This window comes from Varroa destructor, unplaced genomic scaffold (assembly GCF_002443255.2).
Source record: "Varroa destructor unplaced genomic scaffold, Vdes_3.0 BEIS01000001.1, whole genome shotgun sequence".
In the NCBI taxonomy this organism is placed as follows: domain Eukaryota; kingdom Metazoa; phylum Arthropoda; class Arachnida; order Mesostigmata; family Varroidae; genus Varroa; species Varroa destructor.
The window spans coordinates 61057088-61081633 of NW_019211454.1; the positions used below are offsets into that span (position 1 = coordinate 61057088).

Consider the following 24546-nt stretch of genomic DNA (forward strand, 5'->3'; position numbering starts at 1 on the left):
CCCGACCCACCTTCGAGCAGCCGTTAACACCACATTTAAGTACTATTTCTAATTCCAGTGTCTGCCGTTCTTCGTGATAATTTGGCCGCATAGTCTTGCGATATCTCTCTCGATTCATTTACGCTTTCGAGGGAAGTTCATATTTGATGTCACGTTGCGCCGCCGCTGCCAGCGCTCTGGAGACAAAAATGCTCCTGTTGCTGGCAGATTTTTTGCTGTTTCACGACGACGACGACGACGCTGAAGTCGATCCGTTTACTAAAATGATGAAGTAGTAAAATTAATAGTTTAATGACGGTTGACGTTATCGTGGTTCTGTCTGTTTCTCCTACTATCAAGCTCTTCCGGCTTGTCGCAGTGGCCAATCGCCTGCCCTCCAGTTGCTCAGTCAGCCCGTTGAGCGTATTTTACCTAAACGAGCGCACTGACTTCCGTAAAAGATTGGAAGCAACTCCTATGATCATCGCTAACTTGGCACGTTCAGTCATTGGTCAGCATCAACGAGCGCTCGCGTAGTCTGAGCCCACAACTTAAGGATGCGATTTCAAGGATTAACTATAATAACTATGGTGGGGTCGCTAAATGAATTGGTATATGGGCGCAGTTGTTTAGGTGCAAGGCACCGTTGCCTGTTTCAGTTATGACTATCAGCACCCTGCCCAATGGACGCTCTACATGTCAGATGTGAAGAGCGTACGTTAGAAGTCAGTCATAGTAATACAGAAGTAGAAAAAAAAAAACTTTAAGTCAACATACAAAGCCAAGCGTTAACTTTGGTGTGCTACGAAGCGCTACTATTTGTATTAATAGTACTCCGCCGTAACGAAATAACGAAGCGTTGCTCCATACTATCAAATAACGAACCAGAATATGCGCCACATTCAGCCTTCGACAACGCTGACTTGGAAACCTTCCGGCGTGTGATTGATTTCATGTGATGATGTTTTTCCCGCCAGCGCTATTGATTGTATACTAATTTACTATTTTTATGACTGTCCTGTATTCCCTATAGTCAGAGGTTTTTCTCTTGTTACTATACGCCGATGTTTGTCTCGATTAGGCACGTAGTAAGAACAGTGGTAGGAAGCCCTATGTCGAATAGCAGAATCTGTCGAAGGAACGATACTTGATAATAATGCTTGTAAAATTCAGTACTGCCTGTAGCAGCTTTTGACATGCAAGCCCAGCAGAATACAGCAGACCAGCATACTAGGTGAGTGACGAACGAAGATCCTGAAAGTCTTTTAATTAAATTAGCCTTCCTCAAGCCGTCATCGTTAGTGTTCGCTTTTAAAAACCACACCATTTCGACTCCTTGAGTCTTCCTTTAGCTATGCTTCGTTAAATGAATTCATAGTAGAATAGAGCCCCATATCTATTTTAAAACACCCTAAACCACTTGGCCAAAGAAAGTATTCGCTTAGTAATTGGCAGCGCGCGTCTGTTTGTCGCTTCTGGTATTATACTATTATTACTGTTTCACTAATTTTTCTCTCGTCTGTGTGTGTCTTTGTTTATGTGTGACGTGTGTTTATTTCAATACTTCTATTTAACGTCAACATCGGTAAAATTAACTCTGGAAACCAGAGCTGCTAAACCGGTTCAAGGAAGCGTGAAAGTCAATCGCAATTATACATAATTATACTTGCACTGTCAATATGGAATTAAATAGGCACTAATTCAACAAAACAGTTGTTAGCAAACATTTCCGACAACCACCGAGGCAACAACTATATCGCCATGACGATATCGAAGCTTCGAGCCTATTTCATCGTATCTGCTTGGTCCATTGCTATAGCCTGGCCACGGCTTTCCATCATAAGTAGTCGTGGATCGTTCGCGAGTCCTATTTCAATGCTCCACTGACGGGGCCTGCATTGTGCACTCGACTAGAGCGCGTCTGCGTGCCAGCGCGTCTACGGACACCCCGTTAATTCCCTCCCGCAAAAGCTTGTCTCGCTTTATCGGTAAAAGCGGCGTGTCGCACTTTATATTAGGTAGTATCGACGGCCGCTAGCAACAGCGTGAATTGAGCATAAATTAAATCTTTAAAATTTTCGATGGTCGTTAAAGATTTGTTGGACAACAGGCCTCGATACTTCGTCGCTGCAGATCGCTGGCTAAGGCTGTTATGTATTATCGGCCTCGCCGTTGTTACGACTATTGTAATCACTACTAGCCCAACGACTACTGATGAGCCCTCATACGAAAAGCAGCACATCGTCGTTGCCAAACGTTTTTTTTTACGGACGCTCATAAAATGTCAGCTATGGCATCCCGGTTGATTTCATACGCCCGAAAGGTGTAGCTCGCTATGGGCTGGATGGTCGTGATTGTAACTGGCAATAACAATGATTGTAATTACTCATAATATTTAACCATAGGGAATCTCCAGCGCCTCGTATCTTGACCCGGTTAAAGCGAACGAATCAAAACAAGGTGTTACATATATATATGGTTCATTTGTTATTAATCGTTTTATTGTTACTATCGCTATTAACGTGTTGATTGTTCTGTTATTTTTTACCATTTTCTTTATACTTAACTCACTAACGCTACTAATGTGTCGCAAGCGGCATCTGACCTGGCCATTGCTACCCCAAGTTTTTCCCAGTCGCGCTAAATGAAGACTCGAAACGGAACGTCCACGAAAAGGGGTGCTTATACAGTTACTTTAACTCCTAGCTTGAATTAGCGCCCTAATCTACCTGTTAGGATCAAGCCGTATAGCGTTATCGAAAGGCACCGAGGTGCAAATTGCATCGTATGTGTGCAGTTATTGCAGGCAGGCATTTGTCACTTTGTTTATTTCGCCCGTTCTCTGTTCTGCATGAGCCTGCTAAGCAGTACTAATAGCAGCAAAAACCCTCTTCAGCTGTTTCACATTTTGAGCCTGAATTTGGCGCCTTTCCGTTGGGACAACGACCAGCTTTGCCAGCTCCTATTGTACGTTAGAGCAGCGCTTCAATGATCCCCTTTATTACGCTGCCAGCATGACATTGTATGTCGAATCTGACAGCAATGACGGGAGTCTGAGCAAAAAACAGCCTAAGAAGCGACATATAATCCATCCTTCAGTTTTCTTCTACCGTATACAGGTATAAGCTAGCTAGACAGCGGCGAGAGCGTCTGAACGAAGTGGTCGAGTCCTTCCGTCGTACAATCAACGTCCGTCCGTATGTATACGCCACGGCAGAGAAAAGTACGTTTCCTTCAAACCGAGCACTATCGGCGCTTTCTCTGGATTACCTCTCTCTCTCTCTCTCTCTCTCTCTCTCTCTCTCTCTCTCTCTCCATCTTTCTCTCGCCTCTTTCGTGTTCTCCTCTCACGCCGCTATGACCGCTGCCTCAGCCGACTTCACTGGTCGCACTGCAAAAGTGCGCGCACGTCCGTTAGATTGTTTTTATCTTTCAGTGTTCCTGTACGTCTCTACAACAACGCACGTTTGTGCTTACATACAACGCCAGCTAGTCAAATTATAGCACTGTTATATCTAAGAAACGACGCGATATACACATGCAGACGCGCACGGAGCACGGCGCTGAATGACACGGAGAGGGGCCGCTGAATTAAGAAAAAACACCCGTAGACGCCTCATAGCGTTCATTTAGGTACGAACGTACACGCACGCGCACTCACACACGCAGAGGGTAGTAGTTATGGCCGCAGCACTTCAGTTCCACCTTACGATATCATCATCATCATGGCGGCGGTGGTAGCAGCAGCAACAGCAGTTACCGTAGCACGTCACGCTGCATATATACGTGAACGTATCGTGTTGTGTCATGGAGCACAAGCGACGTACAACAATCAGAGTACTCACTATTACTAGTGCCACTTCTCGTACAACTGCAAGAGCTTTTACTACCATGCTGCTTATTATCGTCGGTGTTAGCGTAATTGTCGTCTCCGCCGACGTCGCCATACGAACAATTCGAGTCTGTCCATTTTGTCAACAACCTCTGGCCATCCCAGAGTAGCTTGTCGCTACCGTAAGCAACGAAGGCGATGGACGACGCGTAAATTGTGCCCGTTTTTCACCGCTCACATGCTCTCATGTATGTGCATGTGTATGCTGTCATTCATTATTTTATACGATTACTACAAGCGCCGCGGTGGACATCGATGCGTAAAAGTGGCACGCAGTAACTTTTCAATTTAAACTGTACGCGAAAGAGGAGGATAAAAAGCGCAGAATGCAAAAAAAATGTTTAGATCGGTACGGAAAAGGTAGAGAAGAGTATAGCATATATACACAAAAAGACCACTAAAAAAATAGGGGAAAAACGAGCTAGGTGTACGTCCCTGTTGAAGTATGTATATATGATAACCGTACTGGATACAGAAGGTAACGCAGTTTTTCGTAGCACCGTTTGCAGGGTTGAATGTTCTTTTGGGAAAGAAAAGAAACTGAGTATTAGGTGCCTCTACAACTATTGATATATAAGGCGAACGTAGCAGTATTACGCAGCATCAAGTTAAAAAACTTACATTGCACGTTTGTAGCGAAGGAAAGGTACCGGCTGCTGGTCATTAAACCAAGAAAAAGTGGAAGCTTACCTATGTGAGAGGATTTGAAGGGGCGAAGACTAATATCTAAACTAACTCTTAGAAAGGGTAAATGCCACTGACACAAGCCATATCGATTTATCGCTTGGGGAGACTGGGAGATAAAGAAGTCACGCAAACAAGATATCCGTTATGTAAGGGCAATTATCGCATGATCTTTCACAGCTATGTCTGCAGGGCCTCGAAAACGGTCGCAATATTTTACAAGTTAAAAGTCATAGGTGGGGTGGGTCGGTCGGTCAGTGTCTACTACTACTATAACTTAGTCAACGACCAGTTTCGCAGGTTATTTTCGAAATAAGCAGTATGATCCGGATTACTAAGATATAATCGGGTTATTTTTAGGTTTTCATCGCATAATATATTGTGCGGCTGAAACCTTCGATCCACTATCCCTTTAGCCGCCACTGTAAATAACTGTAATATAAATGCACGAGATCTTCGCAGGGGTCCGTCTTGTTGCATTTGAATTCGTCAAAAAGACAAAGACCGATCTTACATTTATTTGTACTTTTACATTTATTATACATCTTATATATCTTACATTTATTTATATGTTTATTTCAATTAATGTTACTGAACTGACGAAGACCTACATTCTTCCATTGTGTAGAGGCGAATTCCTCTCTCACTACTTGCAAAATGTGTTCTTATTTGACGGCCATTGCTGCATGTACCTGTCCTCTAACAAGAGTCGACTTCTCAATATTTGTAACTGTGCGAGGGACACAATAGTTCAGCAGTCTGCATTGGCACTCGAATAGTACTTGTAGCTTTCTTTATTTGTCCGCTGATGTATCAACATGCCGCCCGTCGTCCCTCATTTGCGTTCTTGTACCTGCCCGTGCGCCAGCGCGATCGTTTCGATCATTTGCCAACTTCCCTAGCAATGTTATTGTCGGATTCGATTTTTATGCGACCGCGAATTTCTAGGACCCGTCAACTCTTTATCTACAGTCCCGTTTGAGAGTCAGCGTTTAGGTATTCTACTACAGAATGCAATGCAAAATATCCTTTATTTAAGAAATCGGCTATTCGGTCTGATGTGTACTTGCCCGCGTAGGGACCAAACCCAGCAAACGTAAGGGACATGGACACCGATTTCTATTCCCCTGCAGCGGCCTAACAGTAGAAGGTATCCTAGCTGTGTTCCATATCTTACCAGTGCTACTGTACCAACCGACCCACCTATCCGCAAGGAGAACGTTAATGGCGACGTTAGTAGTGGCCTCCACCCTATAAGCTGGCCGTTTTTGGCTACAACCGAACGTCGGAGCAAAGGATGGACGCTGAATGAACTACCGCTACCAGTCGCCTCGACCAGCATAAGTGTTATCGAATCTTCGTTGTTGTGTAGCTAACTGCTGCTGGCCAGTAGTAAATACATCTATCTCTTTCTATATGTATATGTAGGCTGCAATGGTCATGACGACTGACTACAATTGCTACTGCAACGATCAACAGCAGTGCTATACAGCTCAGCTAGCATAGCATCGTAGTACTACTGTTACCAACGAGCCAGAAGTGTGCACTTGAAGGCGCACCGCGTGAGTACAAGCCATAACAGCCATATCGGTGGCAGTTGCTGGGGGAGAGAGTGCGCCGTCGACCACCTCACGAAGCTCTCACCAGGCTTCGTCGTCCGGACCAATCAGCGAGCCGCTGACAGGTGACGTCACCGCACCTCGTTCACGAAGAGGCGGGACTAGCGAGCCTCCGGCTTGGTGGAACCGTGGCCGGACGGTAGGCCGTCGGCAGTGCACGTCTTCTGCCTAGTCTAGTGTGACCGAATGTCGCTCCTCAGGTGGCCAGTTAACTCCGGAACGTCAGTCTACGGTGCCCATACTGCAGCGTCCGTAGCAGCAGCGTCACGATTGCTAAGAGTGCTCTATACGGCCCAGACCTATGCACGGCTGCCATCACCGCCAGCACAACCAAACCCATTAGACCGCAAACAGCCAGCACAATACTGTGCCGACGCACAGCACCGTCATCGTAGGACAGCCAGGCGCCTGCTTTAGCAGTGACAGTCAGTGAGTTCGCTGGTGGAGGCATAGTGGCAGCAGGTTGTTCCTAGGGGAGGTACTACTACTAACGACAACAATATAGTACAAGGTAGCGCGATTTAGGAGCATCACTGTATACTGCGCCTGATATCGCGAGACAACCGAGCACTATCTACGCTTGGTCCTCCAATGCGAACAGTACGCCAGTACTAGATTGCGAGTTCATCGATGGCTCCGCTTGCCAGCGGAGGCAACGAAGCGCGCGGTGTGTCCAGTTACAAAGTACTACAGTGGGTCCTATGAATGCCAGAGTGAATGTCTAGAGCGGCTAATCGGGAGGAATTGAAATCGCTTGGAGTCTCGGTTAAGATAAAAGCAAGAGCAGTGAACTACAAAGCGACGACGCGGAGACTTTGCGCAGCGTGAATGTTCGAGGAGGACGAAGGGCGAAACAGGCCGTGTACAGTGGAGCAACGTGTACGTGTGCAAACGCTGAACGAAGGAGAACGGAGTCCTTGACTGCGTTTTCTTTTCCTGTTTTTCCTTTGTTTTCTTAGTTTTTGGTGACAGTTTTCAAGTGACCTCTGCTAGAGATTATAGTATCGACGGAACAAAATGCGCCAATAGGCACTGAACCTACTTATACGGATACAAACGACCAACTCAAAATCATCATATATATCTACTGTGAATGTGTGTGCGTGCATTTACGTCGAGTGTTTGTGCAGGTCGTGCGTTTTTCTAAAAACGTACGTTCTACCTAGATCGCCTAAACGTCGTGGTTTATCGTGGATAGGACGACGCAAACGCGACGCTGTTCCCCAGGTAAGTTTTCTATGGGCACATCCATATTGGATTGTCGTATGGACAGATACATACCCTCTACTTACCAAAGTTTAAAGATGTTATAGCAGTCTCTGCTTATACTATGATTGTTTTATCGGTAATAACTGATGCCACCGCCAAGTCTTTTCGCAATTATTAAGCTAGGCCATGGCTCAACTGTTGTTAATGTTGCTGGCTGATGCGTGAGTAGGTGCGTTTCACTAGCCAAATGGAGAGAGGGTTGTAAGGGGGGGGGGAGGGGCTCGAGCTATCAAGGCCCGGTATCCAAGCCCTAGAGCCCCCTATCTGACTTCGACAACGGTTGTTGTTACTTCTGCAAAACTTCACTCGACGTGCGACTGTCAACGGGAACGGATATGATCGAGTTGAGCGTTGATGTTATTGATGCCGTTTTGAAGGACGCTTTGTTGACAAACGCGGTGCTGATCGTTTATATGTGAACGCCGATATAATATCGCCTCACAGCTCAAAGATGAACAAGGATGTTCTGACAATATGGACATTTTAGATTTCATCTCATCCTCCTTTTCCTACTTCAAATCTAACCTGCTTGAATACCTGGAGCTATCTATGATTTTCATGCATATCTGTAGCGTCTTTAATTTATCTAACAAAGTTAAATGAGCATAGTGACCCTTAGGGCATTGGTGACATTATATGAATGAGTGACTAATTGTGAACGTTGGACGTTGTGTATAGGTTGAATCAATCAGAAGTCGAAAGTGTGCACCTTAAAAGGATACAATTTAATAAGATCTTCATCGTCATTTGGACAACTTCAGATATCGCCGCTTGCTTTGTGGGCTATTATTGTTAGGCAATTTATCGCATGCTCACACAACGGATTTCTTCTAAATAAGCAATCGGCGTGTCAACGGTAGGATGTGAGTTTCCGAAGAAATATATAATCCTGAAGTAATCTACAAAAAGATCGAACGCCACATAGATTTATGAGCACATACACTTATACACACAGACACACACACACACATACACCCTTTGAAGTCCGGAAAGAAGTCGGTATTCATATATTTCTAAGGTTATGCAAATAGTTCACAACGGTGCTTTAGAAATAAGTTAGAAATAGTGGAAAAGTTTTCTTCAGCTCTTTGTATTTATCGAAAAGATTGATCTCTTTGAATGATTTTTAGCTCGGTCACTGGATTAATGCGTTTTTATTGATTTTATTCGTACCATGGATGTTTGTTTCAACTTGTTTGGCAAGCTAGATTGGTTGAGTTATCTACGAAAGTCCTAGTCTTACCAAAAAAACATTCAATAACTTGTTATGACTGGCCAAGGCTTGAAATTATAGATCGATGCTTACTCATATACCTATTATTCGTGGCTTTTATGAATACCTAAGTACTCTTCCTATGTTCTTCAGGAGATCTTTCAGTATGTCTTCTTTGCCATCGCTCGAGGAAGTGATTTTATCGTCACAACTGTGTGCGGATCCAAAGGCCGGACAACATATATTTCATGTAGTGCTTATCGACCCTTTTATCTCCCTCATAGAACATCAAGAACTCGGTCGACAAAATCGTTCTAGTAAAAACAGTTCTAAACGCCGTTACCAGTAATGTCTGCTAGCATTACCGATTTTGACGTTGAAGGACCTTGTGAAGACGTCATTCTATTTACGCCGTAGCTAAATGACTTTGTCTATGATGCAGTAATTAAGTTCTTTTCAAGCCCTGTTTCTTATGTATGGCATAGATCAGTAGCATTAGTTGTTAGGCAGAGTGTACAATACGGTAGATGTCTGTATCCGAAGGCCAGCATAAACTCACAGAAACCCTCACTGAACAAAGCACTCATTCTCCGATCGTTAACTGCCTACCTGTGCATATATATCAGCCGCTCCCAAGATTTCTTTCGAAGACTCTGTGGTGGTATTGAGTTGGACGTTCGACCTTGTATGTCAGTGCTCATGCCTCTTTTTCCCCAGGATGGAACAAGTCAATTTTTAAAGGTTACCTTCTACTTAGCTATCCAGCGTGGTTGGGAATCGTTTTTCAACGGTAGGCAAATATAAATCAGTCCAGCAGTTACCATGTCATTTTAAAGGCGGCAAATAAGAGGGCTAAGTTTGCGTTGTCAACTGTTAACCCGCCAGCCCGAGAGTCGTCTGTGGCTGTGCCTAGAGCAGACCATCGTCTAAATCGATGGGCGCAATGAAGCATTCAAATTAGCACTTACTATTGCTGTTGCTACGACGTTCGGTACTGTTGTTTAGCAGTTAGGTCCCCTGAGCCAAGTGTCCAGGAAGACTATTAAATTTTGCTGCCATCGAATTTTAAAGTCCATGTTTGGGCAAATGATGGGGAAATTAATAGATAGAATGGTCGGCAAAACAGAGAAGAGAACGCGCCGATACGAACTTGCGGCAGTAGCCGCAGCAGCTGCAGCAACTAGAACAAATTACCGTGTCTGTGGTCATCTTTTTATTGTCACAATAGCTCTTCTAGCTCGGCCATCGGTATTTGATTGCTGTGGTTTGTTTCCGTTCTTGTTGCTACTGATGACGAGGTCTGGGGCCTGAATGAGCTCAACAGGTACCCTGTCGGCAGTGACAACGACATGGCGCCTCCGACACACAACACAGGGACGCCGAAAAACAACAAGAGCGTCATCGGCAACGAGGGAATTTATAAGTTGACTTTGTATTGTCATGTACCAACTACCGAAGCGCTGTTCGTCGAAATTTCTAATCAATCAATATAACTCGAACTTGCCTTTAAGATGTTGCCATACCTGCCCAGTCGCTATACTATCCGATCTCATCATAAATCGCCTCCGTCGAATAGCAAACTACACAAAACAAACGAACGTTCATGGGTTCGGGACACAGCACAGTGTTACGCTAAGCCAATCAGTTGTAGGACGGAACGCGTTTCGGTTCAGAGATACAAGCGTCGAGGAGACAGTTTCTTACAGCATAAATAAATGCCCCTTATGATTGTAGGCTTGACAATTGTATCGCGACAACAGAAGCTGCACTTACTTCTAAATGCCAAAAATGGTAATAATACAGCATTCGTTTCAAAGCTGTTTGACACCGTAGGTAAACCTGCCTGTATTGGTCATGATAGTATTGATCTGGCCGGTAGTTTGTGGGCAGACAATCGACAAAAGAGGCAACAAATAAACCCACTTTCGTTACATGTAACGGGAACTAGGGTGTAAACTATTGCAAGCAAGAAATGCAATACAACCACACTAAACGTCGAGATCCACGCCTCATAGAAGAATCGTATGGTACCGCATGTGGAGATATCAGCGAGGGTGCGATGGTTAAACAGTATACGTATCACTTCATTGCTTGAGTCTGGCATTTACCGGTTGATATTGGCCCGTCCCTATACACCGTCACAAGGCTCTTACATAGGAAATCAAGCCTTCATTGGGACAATGTAAATACCCTTAGTCTGTCGTTTTTATGGGTTTTAGTTATGGCTGTAATAACGCGACCCCGACTCTAAGAAGAGCAAATTGTAGCTGATATGATACGTGAAAGAACTATTATTGCCCAGAAAGACATAGACCACCACTGCGCGATTGCCCTCACACTGGGTATGGCGCAACGCGCCATACGCTGTTAGCATATACATGATCGCTATTTTCATTATTATTATTATTATAACCAACGATATTAAAGGAGGCAATGGTGCAGAATCGGACTCAGTCAAAACAAAAAGTCAAAACCCTAATAGTAGCTTTTTATACCCTAATAAAATAATTAAATTTAAATGGCGTAGTAACTCCCGCAGGTTGCTTAGAACGAATAAGGATTTGAGCTTGGTCCACTAGGATTAGGCCTTAATCATTCGAGGAAACTTTAATCCTCTTAAATGTTTTGAGTCGATGCGAAGGCCCAAACTGCTTTGTCTACAGCGGTAGGCAAGTCACTGCGTTACCGTTACTCTACGTATCATCCCCCATAAATTATTATTCAATATTCGACAAATTACATAACTTTTCGGTCTCTATAGAATTAGGTATTGGTCTGTATGCATATGTGAAACTTATACCAGGTCTCGGCGTTTTCCCTTTTCGAAGCGTTCACTCACAGTATCTCTACTGGATCTCTATGACGTACTCAACGCTTAGAACAGAGATTAATAATTTTTTTTATTTCGTGCACATGAGAGAATATACGCAGATACTTCAATCGTATCATCGTGTGCAGCATGTAAAGGAAACGCTTTTTGCAGTCTTTGCAAGGTTCAATTACGAAGCAAATATTAAACCCATTGGGCGATTAGCGGTGGTGGCGGTAATATAAACAACAGCACACGCGTTGACAATAATCACCGACAATGTATTTGTCTGTCAACACTTTATATTTACTGCTGCTGCTATCAGCTGACCCTGGCCATGACAGTTTCCTTTTTCCTCCTCCCTTGGGGGGCTCAAATGCCCCTCGTTACCCCACTCCGGCGCTTCCCTCCATCCTGCTTCCAGTTTCAGTTGCTACTGGGTCTGCCAATGCATTAGCCGTCATTTGGCAGCCCCCGTAATTCGGCGTGCGTTACCTTTCGGCCGCCATTTCTCCGGTTACGCTCGCTAACAGCAGCAATAGGCCAGGCCTAGTCGCCTGAAAATGCCGACTACCGATCGTCGTATGGTCATCCTCACCATCGTACTGATCCGTACCATTACGGGTAGAGCCTGACTAGGACACGACTATTACCTTTGCCGATATTGCCATTGCTGTGGAGTAGCCGCTAGCGAGTGATCGCCGGTGGCTCTCTTCCTCCGTCCACCAACGGCGTCTGGCCCCCGCCCATTGTACCCCCCCCCCCCCCCGCGCGCTGACGCCACGCGGTGCGGCGCAGTGCAACGCGTCCCTGCGGCGAGGCATCGTCATCTACTCGTTAGAGCAGTTATAACAATGGCACTGCTTCCGATGCTGTTGTCTTCCCAGTTACTGTGTTACGTTGACGGTACCAGGGTATTACGGCACCAACGGTCGCCTCGGTATCAACGGCTGGCAACTACGACTTCTCATAATGCAGCAAGTACTGCTAAAACGACTACTGATGTCGATCATGTAGAACTGCTGTTGTTATCAAGGTAGGTTGGGTGCTGGGCAGAACAAGTTAGGATTTTTGTTAGAGTCAGAGAGGACCGGCTGACTCTCAGGCAGGAGCCATTGCTGGTGCCGCTGGTGTTATAGATGCTGCCACCGCCAGCGCTGGTTCATTCTATGACTGCTGTTACCGACCTCTGTCGCTGCTGCTTAACATTGACATTCAAGGGACGGAAGCGCTGATGGACGCCAGCAGGGTAGATAGTAATACGTATCGGAGAGGCAGTTGTCGTTGATGCCGGCGGCTAGGCCTTGGATTACAGTGGCGATCGCAGATGTTTCGAGGTAACCTCGAACCCTGCCTCCAAAATGAGCAGACCGACTATCAGATAAACTAACAAAATGACGATCCACTGACCAAAGCACGACAACGTCCGACATGGCTATATGCTTGTGTAATAGTAGACTATAGTCCGCTCGGTTATTCTTGCGCCAGATCCAACGGGGACACTCGTGTCGCTCAGTGGCGGTATAGCAAGTATTGAAGTAGTATGTGAATCATATACTTTTCGACGATTAAACACGCACATACACAGATAAATACATGGAAGGCTACGAGAAGAGAGCCGGCAGTGGACGACGTGCGTAGCACTAGAAGGAAGGCCGGACACAAAAATACGAAATAGGATAAAAGCAACACCTCCTAGGCGGCGGAGTAAATTTCTCGATTTTTTTTTCAATGTTAAGCTAGTGGAAGTGAAATTTATAAATGTGTATATTAGATTTTAGTTGTGTAAATATTATATGCATTGGCTCTAATGGAGATATCTAGCTTTCCCACTATAACTCCCTGAAACTTCAGTCACAGTTGAAGTAGGCTAAAGGCAATTCCAGGTCAACTTTGAACACAGGAGTATTTCCAGAATATCTGAAGGCGCTCCTAATTAATCAGCTATGATTTTGTGATTAGAGATACAATCGCGTGATGATCCGACTTCTTTCGGATCTCATAAATTACTACCGTACTCATCAATATTTATTTGTGTATGTCTATAGCTCAGTTCAGCTCTAGTACTGTCGTTGTAATCAGCTTAGAGCATTGCGCCATCCGCTGCAGAAACCATCCTCACCATTGTTGTCACCGAAATTAAAAAATGGATTCATTCAATTAATTTGTATAAGTTCGACTAAAAAGGAAATCAAGCACTTCAAAATACTCGAGATGAAAGGCAGCAACAAAGGAAACACTGAACGAGACAAAAAATCCTGCCAACAATGTAGCAGCGCCTCACAGTCATGTTATGCATATATATGTATGTAGCGATGCACGCACATACAACGCAATGTTTCAATGACATCTCATTTGGGAAGGTCAATTTAATTCATCCCTCTTTCGTTCTTCATTTGCCAGAGTAACAATAGAAATTTGGGTCGAGCCACCGTCCATTATCGGCTCCGTCATCATCTGTATGTCGAACGCATGCTCCTGCCGCTGTGGCTATCTCCATGTGACTGTTTGCGCTTATGGGTTTTGTGTATTTGAACCGTCCGTCACATCTAGACGCTGCTGCTTTTGGTGCCGCTGGCCCACCGCTTCGTGATGTCGCTACCATGACATTGCCGTTGTTCTCGTAACACCGTCGATCATAACCTTACCTAACCCGAGACGTCGGCACGACCCAACTAACCCAGTTGGTTGGCCCCTATTCGACTTTGGGCCGGTTCTGCTTGTCGGCTTGTCCATTTGCCTGTCGGGACTCAAATCCCTATCTAATGCGGTCTTTTCCTGAGCAGTTCGCAGATCGCAGTCGCCCCGCGCTGTCCATCCTCACGTGTAGTACATATGTAGACGTATACGCCGTCGGTCGCTTGCCAGTCTGTGCGTTCGTTCATTTGTACGTCCACAGCGGCGACAACAGTGGCAGCTGCTGCTGTCCGTTTCTACCGCCGCTGTCGCTTCGATGTGAGAAAATATTTGTTAATCCTGTCATCACTATTCTCCTTGTCAAATCATCGCTATGTCATCAGAAGCAGTAACGTCGAGATAGACGAGCGCGTGTTGTCATGGTGATGTAGCATCTTGGACAATTGGACCCTCGCCGCTAGCGCTACTGCTGGTAACGATGGCTGTAGTGTGGACAATGTCAATGCAGGGCAGCACCAGCATCACCACAAACCTCAGTAGAACCGTTACTATTCCTCTGCTGGCGCTGATTTCTCTAATCGAAATCCGAAATTTGGTGCAGTAGTTAATGCGGCATTATTGCCGAGCGAACGGCGACAGAGGTAGTAATCCCGATAACAGAAGCACTGGGAATAGGACATACAGTAGAATCTCGCCAAGTCACCCTTTTTCCTAACCACCCGTCATCTCGCAGGCTTCTGACGTTGCCACCGTTAACGTCTACCTTATTCCAGATAGCAGCTGTCGGCGACCGGAAATTCTCCGTAGCCGGGAACGTAACCAATTACAGGCCTGTTGACGAATTGCCCGAACAATGACTCACCACCTTGGTTTCCCACTGCATCGCTGCTATCCGTATACACTGTCGTATATGGGTTCACCACCTTCTGTTCGATTCTGATAGGCCTGTGTGGAGTACCGATTCGCCTGAAGATGTTTTAAATCCTTGACCATATATGCCTCGTCGTCGTGTACCTGTACCTCACTATCATTCGATGCATTTGTGCGCTGTAACGCTGTACCCCGATGCCATGCTGTTTATCCTGAAGATGTCGGAGCCTTTTGCTAGAAGAATAGCAGGTGAACATTGAATATGGACACAAACCGACACTAACAACGGATCTACAGCCCACTTCAGATCCGCCGTTATTTGTTTCACCAGTGTCATCCGTGCAGACTCGTCCTCGATCGTCTTCGTAGCCGACGTTCGTTGGTTATTCTTTAGCTGCTTTTTCTGATCGCATCTTGTTGCCGCCTGCTCTCTAGGTTCTAGGTCGGCAAGGTTATGCTAATGATCACAAGAAAGCTTGAGCAACTGTATTCGTACTATATAGGCCATACAGTTATATAATTCGTTAACAAAGTGGATAAGACACGAGTAAAATAAAGATGTTTCTCCGCCTCTGTATTGAAACTTTTGTTTCTGCGACTCAGTTAGCTACGAGATAGCCCGATACCTTTTGACAGCTGTACACTGGGTTTATTGTACGGCCAACAAGTGCAAAACTGTTACCCAAGCGACCCATTACCTCTGGTTTCTTCAAGGTTTCGAGTTGGAATTGTGTTTGCGCCGTTCTAAATTGAAATGACATAGTACTGACTCGTTTTTGCTGGCAAATTCGGTGGATTGAAGAGGCGCGAAGTGACATAGAAAATAAAGATCGGACGGTTATGTAAAAGTGTCGTGTAAAAAAAGCAAATTTGCAACGGCAAAAGATGAAAAATAATGTTTACTCTTTCAATCGCAAAACAAATCAGCTTAACGTTCGCACCGTTAACGGACAAAGACTGATTACGGTGTAATGCCGTCGGCAAGAGATATCGTCTGAGTTTTTTAATGAAGTGAAAGCTGCATCTATCATTCAAATATATATAGTTTAAGAATATAAAATAGTTCAAGAAGAGCCGAGAATTAAGATCACTTTTTATTTTCGTTCCCACAAATCGGGTATTTACGTGATATATCGCGTAGCTGGGCTCAGTCCTGCATTACCGGATCCGTGCCTTCTATTTCTATTCAAGCTCACCTATACTCCCCAAAAATGAACAGTCCATATCCAGAGCTTAGTGAGCAGAATCGTCTCCCTTGAATCAGTCGTCCAGTAGCTCGCCCCCTCTATCCCCCCCCCGCCCCAGAGGTCGCCCCAAGGGCGAGATGAGAACATTGCTTTTCTATTTGTCACTGGCCTGCTATCCCTATATCATACCAACCAACATACGAGTTAACTACCCTAGAATTTAAGAATGTTGGCGAGGCAATTCATCTTCACGGATTTTCCAATAAGCACGGGTTAGACCCGACTAATACTATGGAATCAGCTGCTAGGTCGCGTTCCCCGGCGAGCGTAATTGCCTTCATTCATAAAGCCGTCAACGGCAGATTACAACACATACGCGTATGCATGTGTTTGCAATGAAGGCTCTATTAATATACTCACTTCTATAGAGGTGTATTTTCTGAGGGTTGTTGTTGTTGACTCAGATTTGTTGTCTGGTTTGCGCCGCGACGGCTATTCGACGTTTTAAACGTCCAAGTCGCTAGATCGGCATGTACTATCATCATCGCCTTCACAGCATCTGCTCGAGTATTCGGAAACCGTTTTTTACGTGTAACGTTTCGGTAATAGCAGTTAGATTGTTAGCTGTCCTATCCTCTCTGTCTCTATCAGTTTCTCCTCCTCTTATCATATATATAGACACATTTGAGATGTCTCATTAACTGAAGTCCTTTTACTATCGTTCTGACACATCTGCCGCATAGGTACGCCTAGCCACAACACGTTTATGTATATTATGTGTACGTTGGTTTGTCTATTTGATTCTGTAAGGCTGTGCCGTTCGACCCGACGTAATCGGTCTCTCAACGATGGGTGACGAGCTATCTACTAGACTAGGTATAATGTGGTAGCTGCTGCTGGAGATATCTGGTAGCTGGTGGAGTCTCGTCTTCACTGTGTCTCGCCAAGGCTTCTTCACTTTCTCCGCAGTCCGAAGAACCGTTTCCCCTTCTGGGTTCGGCCCATTCGCGTGGCTCCAATTAATGTATCAATTTCGTTGCGGCGTCTTTCCGAACTGTCGAAATCGCTGCCACGGCGGCGCAAAAGGTATTAAGCGAAAGATAGCAGCGACAACAAGCGTCAACCAAAAAGACCCTGCCCTGTTCTGCACAACAGGAGACAAGAATAGATTCGTTGCTGGTAATAACGCGCCGAAAAAGCGTTCAAACTAGACCTTACGATACGAGTCAGTAGCAGCCAATAATAACGCTAACGAACAACGCTTCGAGACTGGATGGACTATCTGTAGAGTGTATAGTATCCATAGTAACGTCTCTGAGCTTAGGAGTCACCTTGAATCTTCTGCGAGGTGAACGATTCGAGGCACGCTTGTAACGGATGAGAAAAAAGCTAGAAGAAGACGATTTATAGACAAATAGTCTATTCTCATACTTTGCTGCGTTGCTAATTGATTAGAAGCTGAAGAAAGATTGTGAAGCTTCGAAACGTTTAGGATAAGACGGATCGCTGAAGGATCCTACACGTTCTGTGCCACACTCTTAACGATAGATAACGTCAACAATAAGCCGACCGGAAATTTTACAGATGTTAGAGTATCGAACATCAGCAGCGCAGTGTTGATTATACGCTATAGATAGCTAGATGAAAAACGTGCGAATATCTATGTGTAACAGAATGATTGAACAGCATTTTAATATGACGACATCGCCTTCTTATCTGTAGTACCTGTCTACTGTATCAGAAACACGACGATAGGAGAACGTCGGTACGAACCATAAACGAATCAGGCGCGCATACACGCACAGACAGCCTGTATGGCATCTTGATGATCGCCAGATACGTTTCGCGAGCTCATCCAGTCGTAGAGCAATCGTCGTCACTGTGGTAGCCGTTGTCGAAGCTGGTTGGCTGGGCAACGGTTGCACTCCAGCCGTTTCACTGACTGCGATCCCGAGGGCATCGCCACCGCCTCGACGGCGGAGTGCATCGCCGGGTGCCGGTCACTCGCGGCCCTATCCGATGCCTGTCTGTCCGCCAAACGTCTGAACGGTTGCGACTAGTGGCTTTTAAAGCTGTCGCTCGCGCTCGAACGCCGACGGACGAAGTCTTTCGTATGACAGAGCCGCTGGTGGTTTGTGGCAGGTGAAAAGCGAAGCGAAGTTTAGTGAGCGACCGCGGTTCGAGCGCCTTCCCTGCTCCTGGCAGGCGGGAACGACTACAACAGAATGTGGCGCCGCCGAGGCCGCCGCCACCGCCAATGCCGCGTACATAGCGCGAGAGCTACAACGTCGGACAGAGAGATTGGCAAAAAAGACAACGGTGGCCGCACGTAAACGGAGAATGCAACGGTCGTTCCTGCGACAGATGCTTCTTTGTGCAGTGCTGCTGCTTCTGCCTCGGCCGCAACAGCAGGAACTGACAAACTTAGCTAAGCCGCGTCGGCATTTCGTATGGCGACGACCGTGTGTGTGCCCGTAACAACAATGGGTTCGAGCACCGCTGACTGCTTTCGCTTTTCCGTCAAACGGCCATTAGCAGACAGCCCTATAGGCGTTTGGGGATGTAGGTGCATGTTTATACATACGTGAATGGATCTATATTTTTGGACCCTTCACCATGAACTTCAATGTATAGCGCTCATTATAGTAATCATTGTGTCAAACTGAGTTCCTAGAGCGACCGAAGTCCGAAAAAGATCGTCACTCGTTTCACTAAATATCCTTTAAACTGTAACCTATATAGTTACAATGCAACCCAGTTTCCGTTTGGTATATAGTCTAGGTGTCGACGCGCGGTAAAATACAAAAGTCGTCTTGAGTCTTAGCTATTGGTAATGTCAATCAACCACATGTCTGTGTAGCTATAATCATCTAACGTATCCGACAGTAGAATCGAACGAGCTATCAACTCTAAAGTGAGTCCCTGCGTGCATAAAGTACGCGTGCGCCTCTATCCACCTCCACCTGATATTTTCAACTCCCTATAATTCTTTTTGGTTTTTTTTGTCCAACGCATGGTTAGCATAGAGAAGGAACGAAGTGTTCAGATATGTGAAGAACCGAGATCCTCAACCTCGGCCAGCGAGATCATGCGGGCGAGTCGTTGAAGACAAAGATGAGATGCTTGAACCTCTGTTTAGATACGTTCGACGATTGGCTGTATTGCACAATAGATTGTGACGGCTAAATTGCTAGCTTCTCTTGCTCTCCTTGATGAGACCGATGGTTCTTCAATTGATAGTAACGCCGTTGATCTCCCGCCACGATTAACATCACTGTAGATTCCTTTTACATACATACCTACCTATGGTAGACAGCACTCCATCGGGGTCTGGCACCCTCCAGAATTTGAAGGGATAAAGAAAGTGAGAAAGAGGGAAATAGGGCCAGGGGTTAGGGTACGAGAGAGGACGCAACGGACACGCGAATTACAGTTTGATGAAGGCACCAATGAGCTCACTATGACCATCATCAACACCGATAGGCGCCGATAAGTGTGTGGTCGTGATGGGTAGACCGCCTAACAAACCCAGTTCCTCGTTATTCTGAGCGCTTGTCATTTTCAAAAGCGCGGCGGAGGAAAATTAGCAATATCAACGGCCACAAGGCGCAGATATGACTGAGAAGGAAAATTCACAACAGAGTGATGGAAAAGATCGTTTTGTGTACCGCCATAGCACAATACCAATGTTCTTATTTTTATGATCATTCTTCTGATTTCATTCGACCACATCTGGGTACTATCCATGAACGTGCACTTGAACACAGGACGGTATAAGCAACTGAAATCTACATGAATAAGAAATCCTACATGGGATGGCCCGATGGTACTGTTGCTGTCGTCGTCGTAGGTTAATTCCCAAAGATGGTATTAGTTTGTATTTTTGTATATTTGCCTGTTATACGAAGTGATCACCAGATGGCATGGGATGGTGGATAAGTTTTGTAATCGAATTGAATTGAACCCCTGCAGCTGCTGCTGTCAATGTACGACGCCGCACCCCTGATGAGCCTAGAATCGAAGGGGTAATAACAGTATTGTAGTACGTCTACGACGTGTGCCGCTGTTATCGTTAGAACACTGGTAGGTACGACACTACGATGTCAGGAAGGTCATGATTAAGTATCGCTGCGGCGGCAGCGATCAACTGCATTGTGTTCAGACAAGCAGCGATCGATGGTTAGCTTACTCGTTTCGCCTCTAGTTCAATCCGAAGCCTAGCCGATAATAGTAGCTTCGATGAAGCCTATTGAGCCTTTTCTAGGCTCAATTCGAAGATGTAGTTGTGTGTGTACATACCTGTCTATGTTAGAAATGCATAGCTGAATATGTAGTATGGGGATGGCGGTAGCATTTCGGACGGTGACAGGTTCACTGCGGAAGGATTTCCTGTAACGTATTGAAATATTCCTCTTAGTCTCTAATGTCTCATAATTCTGACGCTGAGTTGTGCGCTGAGCTGAGCAACGACTGAAGTCGGCTTTCCGTCGTTAGATAGGTTTAGGTAATAGGGAACGACGCCAGCGTCAACTGGTCACCTATATGCGTTTACTGTGTTAGGATAGCCCAAAATGGAGACGAGAGAAAAAGTACTGAAAGAACAAAGTCTAGTCATCTTTGTATTCAAAACTAACGACTAACTAAAATCGAACTAAAGAGCACTTATATTCACGCATATAGCACATGCGTATTACAGGTCGAACTAATAGACACCAAATGTAGATGACAAACAATGAGTTTGGAACTATTCGGGTTGTACAGCAGCCTTAGAGACTTCAAAAAAAAAATAGGCCTTTCGTCGTTTCTCATTGCATCTATGAAACGCTGACAGAAGGCCTAACACAATGATGAAAAATGATGGCGGAGCTTGTTTTTTTCCATAGCTTCGCTACATACTAGAGCGGGACTGCTAACGCTTGAAGTATTGCTCTAGGTATGCGCGTGGACGGATATCACGGTCTGAGCCCCCTTGGCGTGAAATTGAATCGGTGCGCGTGCGTAACACATACCGCGTGAGTCCTGCTCATTATCGCGTGATTCTAGATGAAGGATGTGCAACTCTTTGCAATTTTCGACTGATTTGTCTTTTCGTTAGATTGACGACGATATGCGATGATCCCGCCCGTACCATCCTCACTCACTATTGGTATGCATTCTCAGCGATTGGGGTTTAGACAGGGGAGCTTGTGTGACCCAATATGGCACGCGTCATTGGCTATGAGCAAACGGGTGTCGGTCTGTTCCGTCAGCACTGCCACCACTGCATGATTCAATGTGTTGTTAGCAGCAGAATCACGATGTTTTGCTGGTTCCGTCTTGATTAATTCCTACTCTCTGCAACTTGAGCTTCTCCTTCGTCTTCATTGAACCATCGGTGTTTCTTCGTCGTCATTAAGACTGTTCATAAGCGTCGAAGCTGCTCGAAGGCTGAATCGTTCGGAAAGTCGCAGTAAGACGTTACAAATATCGCATAGTCAACCGACTGTTCCGCTGTTGTTATAGTAGCGAACGCTTTTCATCGATTTGTATGCGTTTGACTTTATTTATCTTCGCCCTTCCACTAACCGAAATCACCGAATATTGAGAATGTTCTAGCATTGTCCCTTATGCATCCTTGAATCTAACCATTCAGCTCACAGATCGCGAAGCTTGCATAAGGTTTTGCGTTCGAGCATCTTTGTCACATTATGTATATTGGCTTGTTGGCGTGGCCGGCCAGCGGATACGGTACGATTCCCTGTTTTTTTGCTATCGTACGACGGACAATGTCCCATTGAAATCATTCGCTGGCAAATCGTTCCCAGTAGTATTCGCTAGGGGCATGTCAGAAAATCTTGCCGTTTGCCCTCCGCATGCAAGATTACGTGAGTTCACTCTTGTCTTTGGCCACGAAAGCCAATTGCCCAATGAAAATGGACTCGTCGAGTGTTTTGTTGAGGTTATGATTGTTAGACTGAATTGACGAAGTGCTAGGATCACTAGAAGTACTTCTAATGGCAACGGCTTCATCAAAGGCCTGCTATACGTTAAATATAAAGTCGATGTTATTAAGGCGGCCTGCGTTTCAGCTGCAACAAATGCTACCGAGCGTCACCGAATCATTTACCGAGAATTATGGCGACTGTTCTATTATTACGCATTGGCATGTGAGATGAAGGGTTCGGCACGTTGCTATGTCCGCTACACGCTTCGCCATTACGGCCGTATCTAGTGTTTCGCTTTAAGCAGAAAAGTCAGTACTATTAAAATACTTCACACATAACATGTAGTCGTCTGTTAAACGCTGGGAAGTAGCATAAAATAAAAAATATACTTGCTTCAAGCAACTTCTCGGCTCTGCACCCGTTCCATACTCATATAATGCTCAACTGACGCGTCTAAGCAGACATTGGCTGTCTTCTTTAGATTAACAACGCCAGTCGTAGCAATAGTTTAACGACAACAGCTGTTGTACTGGATGGCGTGCAGTACGTTGCATTTTGCACACACTCACGGACGACATGAAGTTTTAACTAAATTTCTAAGCAAGATATAACCGATGGCATTGATACACTGCGCTGGTTTGTACTGTTCACCATAAAACTGTCGCTGGCGCAGCCAGCGTCCGTCTTATTTAGCCGTAACGAGAATAATTTCGAAAAAACACACTAGTAGATTTAACACGTTTATTGTCGTCGTCTTGCCGCTTTCTATCGATCTAACGGCAATGTAACCTACGCACGAATATAAAGACGTACTCACAGACAGACGAAGTGCTGCCAAGGAACCTCGCGAGCCATTTGTCGTTAACGGAGTCGAGCTAAATCAGATCGGTCTGCCCTAGGAACGGCGATTCGTTGTAAAAAAGAAGACAGGTACATGGATAGAAGATGAAGGTCTGGGATGGAAAACAAGACCAAAATAACAGGCATCCAAACAAAGGGACTTTAATTGCCGGCGGCCGAATTTTAGGAAAAATAAGCAACAATAATCAGTCGTGGCAACTGGCGCCGACAGCATACATATATGTAATCAATGGGGCGTTATGATGATGTGATTCATTTTCTTTGAGTTTCACTAACGCGGTTTTTACGCCGTTAATTTAATAATATAAACTATTTTCGTTGTTTCGGTTATTAGCTTGGTCCATAAAAACAAGTAGGTGTTGAACGCCTCTGAATATCAAGCTCAACAAACAGGCCCGGCTTCAATATGCTTGCTTTATCACGTGTACCTCGATGTATGTTAACATGAAGTAAGACTTATCGAGTGGTCAGAAGACGGGCTGGGGCATCTATTATAAATAGTGCGACGCGACATGTCGTTATGGCCCGCATGTCACTGCTGATGCCGCAGCTTTTATCTCGTTAACACGATCGGACAGATTGCGTCTTCTGTCTTTAGCGATTTTATCAATAGCCACTTTAGGAGGATCTGTATCAATGGGCGGAGGTGAGACGACATGGAAAAGACCATGAAGAACATCACGCTTGAAGTAAAATCGGGCTATAGTCAACTAAATAATTCGTAAAGTGTAGCCTGAGCCTCGTCGTTGCCACCCACTTCTATGTCAAGCATCGGAAAAAATCGAACACCTCCAGGTTTCCACCCTTTATTAGCTATATATCTAGGTATTTAGATATTGCTTGCCAATATCAACGTATACAGAGTGCTTTGTCGCACTTAAGTGTGATTACGGATCGTCTGAGTTGATCGATCGCCAAAATTGATGCCACTGCTGTCGACGGTCGGAGATTCACGCCCCTTGCAGACAGCTGTTGACACGAGTACTGCCCGTGGGTACTAGGAGGAAGAAGAATGGACAACAAGTTCACCTCCAAAAAATCAATCGAACACAAAAACGAAGCGTACGTTGTCTGTCCGTTCATTTACTTGGAACTTTTATCATTTTAGGAGCGCGCATCATCATATAATAACAAAATGATTTAACAGGTCACATAGTTGCTCTTTGATAAACTATGCCACCGATATAATCGTTCTCAAGATAGCGAATGTGTCGGTAGAAAAAGCAACGTGCCAATTGTACAGTCTTACGTGCAGCGAAAGTAATGCGTATGTTGATCGTAGTTCAAGGAAATAGGAACTAGCTAAAATGGGTTGCAGCTTTTCCTTTTATTATTACTGACAGTTCACCGAAACACTGCTTGAAATAGTCACAGCAGTATTCATTTTGGTTGTTCTTATAGTCTTTTAGTTCGTCCAGGCCAAGCGTAAGCGTCCTCGTTCGAGCGATCCTGGCTTTGTCCTTCCGTTTTTTTCCTCCTGTCTATTGAGTTTCATCGCCGCGTCCGTCCCGCTTGTTGGTCATGCTTGGCTCTCACTGGTGCATCTGAGAAAGTTCCTTTCCTTTCGATCACGCTGACTAAAATGCTTCTAAGTGCTATGAA

General features: G+C 45.2%; 1 protein-coding gene and 1 long non-coding RNA gene across 7 annotated transcripts in view; one reads left to right on the plus strand and one right to left on the minus strand.

Annotated features, from left to right (window-relative positions):
* The window catches only part of LOC147758902 (uncharacterized), an 88525-nt gene that overhangs the window by 27029 nt on the left and 36950 nt on the right, over positions 1 to 24546 (minus strand). For both annotated transcript variants that reach the window (XR_015326463.1, XR_015326468.1), the window contains one exon: positions 20459 to 20548. This is a non-coding gene — a long non-coding RNA (uncharacterized LOC147758902). The remainder of the gene's footprint in view (positions 1 to 20458; positions 20549 to 24546) is intronic.
* LOC111255248 (uncharacterized) overlaps positions 4446 to 24546 on the plus strand; it is a 171444-nt gene continuing 151343 nt past the window's right edge. The window contains exon 1 of one of the 5 annotated variants that reach the window (XM_086987148.1): positions 4446 to 7401. The gene's annotated coding sequence lies outside the window, so the exon portion shown is untranslated. The remainder of the gene's footprint in view (positions 7402 to 24546) is intronic. The other 4 variants (XM_086987157.1, XM_022817005.2, XM_086987169.1 and 1 more) reach the window with 4 other exon arrangements.